The sequence below is a fragment of the Dasypus novemcinctus genome, chromosome 14 (assembly GCF_030445035.2).
Source record: "Dasypus novemcinctus isolate mDasNov1 chromosome 14, mDasNov1.1.hap2, whole genome shotgun sequence".
NCBI classification, from domain to species: domain Eukaryota; kingdom Metazoa; phylum Chordata; class Mammalia; order Cingulata; family Dasypodidae; genus Dasypus; species Dasypus novemcinctus.
In genome coordinates, this window is record NC_080686.1 from 32,646,033 (window position 1) to 32,653,480 (window position 7,448).

Consider the following 7,448-nt stretch of genomic DNA (forward strand, 5'->3'; position numbering starts at 1 on the left):
AAATTAAGTACAATTCCTTCTTTTTGACCCCTGTTATTTTCTTCATTAAACAAAGTTAATAGGTAATTTGCACAAAGGAAACATTTCCGGGTAAAAAGTGAAAAAGTAATGATTGTGCTGCTCCACCCCCCCCATACATCCCCTCTGCCTGGCAAGTTGTCCCCTTCCGTTTTGCTCGGCTAAACGCTTGCTTTCCCTTTAAGACTCACTCCCTCGAGCCGTCACACCCTCTAGTCTAGAGCGCCTTCCCTGACTGCTCCCTATCCCCACCACCCCCAAGCTGGTACACGTCAGCAAAGGGCGGCTATGCCCACTGACCTGACCCAGCTGCAGGTGGATGGAAAGAGGTAATGGTCTGAGAAGAGTTTGTAAAGGCCAAGACTTTAGAGAGCTGGACAGCAGGGCGTTGGCAGAATAACAGCAGAACAGAGGGGAGGGAGAGGGAGTGTGTTTGTGGAGTCAGACACAGACGCCCAAATGCTGGCTTTGCCATTTAGCAGCTGGGGGACCTTAGGCAAGTTCCAGACCTTCTCTCAGGCAAGGAGCCTCTGCATCTGTGACCGCAAAGTGGGTAGAGATGGAGGTTCCCAGGGGGTGCTCAAAATTCTGCCTCCCATAGACCACCACCGGGGCCAGACCTTCCAACTAATGTGCACAGACTTCCAGGGAGAATGTGACCTGAAGGGAATTGTTTTCCAGATGGTTACTGAACTTTACAACACCCTTTTGTCTCACTTTACAAAAGAAAAATGCAACTCTCACTCATCGAATCTTAACCCGGTCTATTACTCAAGAGCATAAAAACCTCCTAGGGCTCCCGAGAGGAAGCCTCTTGTAACTCAAAGACCTTAAATCCTTGGGGCTTGCATTTCCCTGCCTTAATCATGCAGCTACTAAAGGCAAGCGGGGGTTTAGAAGTGTGGTATTTTGGGTTTTAAACTACGGTAGAGTAAATGGTGGGATAATGGTAACTTTTGTTTAACGATTTTGCTCCTTCCACTCTCCATCATTTATCAAAGAATGCATCATTCCTAAGAGACAATGCCACGAGAGAAGCAGAGAGAGCACAGGTTAAGAAATATCAAATGCTAAAAAGACTTTATCATTTAAACACAAGTAAATCTCAATACTCAATCCTAAAACTTAAGACTGGGGATTCGGGGGGTGGGTACCTTTAATTAGTCAAAACAGTAAGGACAGTGACTGGTATGTTTTTGAAACTACCAAAGTATTCAAAAGTGACAGAAATGTTTTTGAAACTGCCAAAGTATTCAAAATACACTGGATAAAAACCCTCAGATAAAGCTTTCAGGTGATTTCTTTCAGATTCGATCTGTGTTATTCCTAAACGAGATAAAAATTACTTTATCAAATCAGGTCATGACATTTTTCCAATTCTGATCAATCTTCATCTTATTCCATCTTGTAAAATGTTTAATATCTTCTGCTTCTGTTAACCCAAAACAATTTGTTTTTAGTATTATGTAACTTTCTTTTTCATTAAACGCATGGAAAAAGTTTCATCATGATTCATGTCAATAAGAGATGCATTTTCAGTAAGTTTACTTTATATGTTTCATAATTACTTATTAAAATATGTAATATGTTTTTTTTATCATTTGTGAACTAACAATTATGATAACTCAATGCTGAATACATTTATTAACATTTACCTGCCTCATGGCTACAGGAAATAAAACAGATTTTTAGAATTTCCATTTTATATACATGTTCTCCATGAAAGAGATTAATAAAACATTTAATCATAAACATATAAAACTGATCTGCGGGATAAGTGGAAAGGAATATTCAAGGAACAAAATATTATTTTCCAAATGTTAAAAAAGAGCTAATTATTGTATTTTAAAATGGATAATGGTGGTTATTAAATCATTAATTATATTTAGAATCCTCTAGATACTTTTTAAAAATGTTTAGTGAGGTGAAATTCATATAACATAAAATTAGGCATTTGAAAGTCCACAATTCAGTGACATTTAAGACATTCACAATGTGTTATCTCGTTCCAAAATATTTTCATGACCTCAAAAGAAACCGGTACCCATTAAGCAATCGCTCCCCACTCCCCACCTCCCCCAGTCCCCCAACCACTAATCTGCCTTTAGTCTCTGTGGATTTACCTAACTGACTAAGTTCATATAAAAGGAGGTTCTAAATATGCCAGAAACGTCAGTCTTTGAAATGTTTTAATCTTGCAATGAACAAGTTTACATGTCAACTTTAAAAAGTCAAGAGGGTGTCCATGCTTTTCCAAAATTTCTAGGGAGCCTGTGAAACTGTGTGAGAATCAGGTGCAGGAGCAGGGAGTGCTAAAACGGTGCTGCGAAGGTGGTGAGCACACCCCTGTGGCCCCTCCCTGCCCCGGAGGTCCTGTGGCGGAGCTGGGACCTGGGGACGCTGCCCCAGCCTAACGGGGCCGGCTGAGCCCAGCGCGCATCCTGGACTTTGGGAGGGCAAGGCTGCAGGCAGGGAGGGACCCGGGCCTCTTCCCCATGCTGTCATCATGAGAGTGATAGCAAACCTAGCTAGCCACAAATAAGTTCAAGTGCAAAAAACAAAGAAAAGCCCTGTCCTGTCTGTTGTTGCTTTTTTTTTTTTACATGGAAAAAATAATAAAAACACCTGTCTCAAAAGCATGATGTGAGGCCTTCTGGCACAGCGTCTCCGGAAGCTGGCCCATTCCAGGGGCACCTGCACAACCTGGTGCCGCTGGAATAAGGGCAAGACGGAGGGCTGAGCTGTGGCCCGTCCCGCCCTGGCTAACCCCCAGAGAACTGACTCCCATCCACTGCAGCCACCGGGAAACGTTTTCTTTCCTCAAAAGGCCAGGATCTTGGCAATGAAAAGGACTGAAAACAACCACTGTCACTACACAACCTGTCCTCTCTGACTTGTGGTGCCTCACATTCTCCACGGCAAATTTTATTTTTTTCAAATGTACAACCATTCCGTATTATTTTGTAATCCATTTTTATTCACTTAATAGATACCATGAATATCTTGTTATCTGAAAACAAAGTTCCTCAACATTAGTTTATGGCCTACATCGTGTTTCAAATATTATAAATAAATCAATTAAAATTAAAAGGACTAAGATTCCTTTAGCAAATGCCTAGGCATTTCACCCAGGTCAACCAGAAAGAATGCACTGAGAGTGTGGCCACGTGCCAGGCACAGGGCTAGGCACCGGCCTTGTAGATGTGGGATCGAGTCTTGTACTTCAGCCACAGTCCACGCTTAACCACTTCCACCTACATGTGCCGCCACAGCTGTCTGTCTCGCTTCTGATTTTAATCATCACTTAAATAGCAGAAGCTCCCAAATGTACAGAGCCAGCATCAAGCTAACTCCTTAACTCCAGACTAGACCACTGGAAATGCCTAGCAGTACCCTCAATGTGTCCTAAGAACGAGCACCCGTTTGTCCGTGCATTCTCTGGTCCCTGCACCCTTTAAACCATTCTCCCTTCAAGCTGCACAAACCGATGGTGTATGTATTCATTTAAATTTAAAGAAAAGAGGCTAAGCTTTAGAGAAGTCAGCATCTTGCCTAAAAATCACTGTCCTAGTAAGGGCGGCAACGTCTTGATTCAAACTACTTTCAGTCTCTTCCCAAAGCCCAGGCCTCTCACGTGTTTGCCAGGCAGAGAGCGGCAAGGAGCTGGGAGGGGAATTGTCTCAGCCTGAGGGAACAGCGCTGGAAAAGACCAGGGAGCCTGAGTGTCCGAGACAGGCGTGGCCACTCCACTAGTCGGTGGAAAGAGCAGCTGGGGCAGGCTCAGGCCCGGCTCTGCACACACCTTAAAGGATCTGGACTTGCCTAAGAGCAATGGAATGCAGCTCAGGGCTCTAAGCCAGGGAGTGATGGGATCAGTGTCTGTTTTTCAAATACAGGCTGCTGAACAGAGAAGGGATTAGTGCGGGGCAAGAGCAGATAGGAGGATACCGACTGACTCAAGCTATTCCAACAGCAGATGAAGGAAGAGCGTGGTTTATGCAGCACATGGGCGGTACAGGTGGCGGGAAGTGGGCAAGTTGAAATGATACTCAGAAGGCAGAGGCGACAGAACCAGAAACACATGTCCCAAGGAGAGGAAGGAAGGCATCAAACACCGGCCCTACGTTCCTGACTGAAGCAGCGGGGTAGATAGTGGGACTGTGTCTTGAGAGAGGGAGGACAGGTTTTGTGGATGCCTTCAGCTTGATGTGCCTGGGGGACCTGTGGGTGCAAAGGGCTAGAGGAGGTAGTCTGGACTGGAAATTTTGATTTGGGAGCCATCTGCACAAATGCGGCAAGCCCAGCCCTGGGAGTGGATGAGATCTCTGCAGGGAGTATGCAGACTGCAGAAGAGGGAGCTCCTTTGGTAACACTGAGTATTTAAAATTTGGGCAGATGGAAAACACAAATAAACAAAAAGGCCTGGGGCAGACAAAGAGGACCCCAGAGAAGGCTGGGAAGAATGCTACCTTCCCGCCCTGTCAAGCCAAGGGCAGAGAGCAACCAACCTGCAAGATAAGGGCTGAAAATAGCCATTTATTTTATTACCAAGGGCAATTTACAGCATTTTTGTACGCCCCGGTGCTTTGTGCTTGCATAAACAGGGGTCAGGTGGTGCATCCATTACCAAGAAACGGTCAAGCCCAAAGATGTAAGTCCCTATCATTCCTAAGACTGAAAGCTGCAGCTTTGAAATGAGAATTTTTCCTACAGGACTTTTGAGAATCAGAGGGCAATGCCGCCTGAGTTTATCGGGTCCTTTGTTTATCTCCAGCATTACCTGCCTGACTTAAAATTGGCACTCATTAAAAATGTTAAGAAAAAAGGAAAGCTAGAGGGAAGGAAGGAATGAAACCACATCCATGGCATATTAAATCAACTTAGGAGGGAGTCACAGAGGATTCGAGTGCTTTGTCCAACTCAGCAAAAAAAGTTCCTGGCAGGCTCTTCCAGGAAGGGAAGCAGGGCTCCCAGGACAGCGGAAGGCGATGTTGTCACCTGCCACATCTTGTGCTAAGGACTGCTTTTTTCCCTGTGCAGTTGCAAACTAAGTTTTTTGCCGCATTTTTTACTCATTCTACTCTACTATATATATTTTAGCCCTGGTTCCTTAGGAAACTCGGCAGTGTTGATGATACCATTATCTAACAAGATCTAAACAAAAAGCAAACATCTAGCTCCCCATTTATATCTTCTCCCTCAAGACTTTGTGACCTTTTCCAATCTGCCCTATGCTTTGCGACATTTTTTAAAAAAGATTTATTTTTTATTTATGTCTCTCCCCTTCTCCCCTCCCCCCGTTGTCTGCTCTCTCTGTCCATTCACTCTGTGTTCTTCTGTGACCGCTTCTATCCTTATCGGCGGCACCGGGAATCTGTGTTTCTTTTTGTTGCGTCATCTTGCTGCATCAACTCTCCGTGTGTGCGGCGCCATTCCTGGGCAGGCTGAACTTTCTTTTGCGCTGGGGGCGCACCTCTTGCGCGTGGGGCTCCCCTACGCGGGGACACCCCTGCGTGGCATGGCATTCCTTGCGCACATCAGCACTGCGCATGGGCCAGCTCCACACGGGTCAAGGAGGCCCTGGGTTTGTACCATGGACCTCCCATGTGGTAGGCGGATGCTCTATCCCTTGAGCCAAATCCGCTACCCGCTTTGGAGACTTTTAACTAACAGGAATCATCTGTTCCTTGATGACTGCACAGCCACCTCATGGAGTGGGTCCTGATATCCTTTATGAAGTATATCTGTAGCAATATGTTCAATTCTTGACCTATTTAAGTGTTCAACCTCTTAAAACAATTTTGGTAATTTTTATATTCATAGAATATATCCAAAGGATATTCATAGAATACATGCAAAGAATATTTTTACTTTTATATTTTTAAATTTATTAATATTCAATTTTATATAATACTGTTATTTTTTTTCATATTTTCAGGATTTGTGGTTATACTACTTTCTCACTCCTACTATATGCGGGTTTTATTGTTTTTGTTTTGCACGTGTGTGTGTTTTTCTTGGTATTTTTATTTTTACTTTGGTCAAACTTGTCTATTGGTTGTTTTTTTCTAACAACCAGATCTTGGTTTAATTTATGTCAGCTGTTCCTTTACTTTCTTCATCAGTTTGCTTTCTCCCAATTTATGACTGTGTCATCATTTATAAAACCATTCAGGAAGTCACATTAATTACACTCATGTAAATTTTACTAGTCTTAAGGATGCAACAAAAAGATGTATTGGTCAAAACTAGAACTTTATATGTATAGCTATTTCATGTTAATATTTTAAAAATAGCTATTTGTTTATTTTCCCTCTCAAGGGATTTTCTTAAGACATGTTGTTTTGGTATAGTTTTTCTGGAACAGGGCTGGTTGATTGAGCTTGAGTGTCCTTGTTTGTTTGTTTTTTAAGATTTATTTTATTTATATATTTCTTCCCACCCCCTCGTTATTTGAACTTGCTGTTTTCTGTTCGTCTTCCTTTCTTTAGGAGGCACCAGGAACCGAACCCAGGACCTCGATACGGGAGGGAGACACCTAATCGCTCGAGCCACATCCATTCACGTAATCGCTTGAGCCACATCCATTCCCTGGTTTTGTTGTGTCTCTCATTGTGTTTTTCTTCTCGTGTCTCTTGTTGCATCAGCTTTCCACGCCTGCCCACTTTGCCAATCCATCCTCTTTAGGAGGCACCGAGAACCAAACCAGGGACCTCCCGTGTGGTAGGTGAGAGCTCAACTGCTTGAGCTACATCTGCTTCCCTTGAATGTCTTTGTAAAGCAAGAATTTAGACATGCATCACCCATCCTTTCCTGCCTGTCTTCCCTCACTTTTATTGCCCTGGGATTCCACCTCCCAAAAAAACACTAGCACTGAAACCTTCGGCTCTATTTTCTAGGGAACCTACACAGTAAGATATTGAGCCCACTTGCTCCATTGGTCCGATTCCAAAGTCTAAGCTCTTTCCAGTGGTCACTTGACAAGTATGTATTGACCATCTAGGTTGGTGCCATCACTCACTACATTCCAGTGTCGTGAGATGGGAGTGGAAGCAGGAAGTATGATGGTAGAAACTGGTGAACCCTTTATCCTGGTAGGGTAGAAAGGAGGTATAGTTCTGCTCTCTGCCCCATGAGATGAGAGTGGAAATGGATGGAGGCTGAGAGAAGTGAGAAAGATTTGTAATGGCCACTGTGCAGGCAGAGGAGAGAGGGTGATTGACCTTGAATTTTTTGTTTTTATTAATTCCCCTGCCTAATTGTTTGCATTCTATCACTATCCGCTCTGTTTTGTGCTCTCTGCCCACTCATCTTCTTTCTAGGAGGCACTGAGAACTGAACCTGGGACCTCCCATGTGGGAGGGAGGTACCTAATCACTTGACCCACCTCTGCTACCTGCTTGTTGTATCTGATTGTTTCCTCCTTGTGT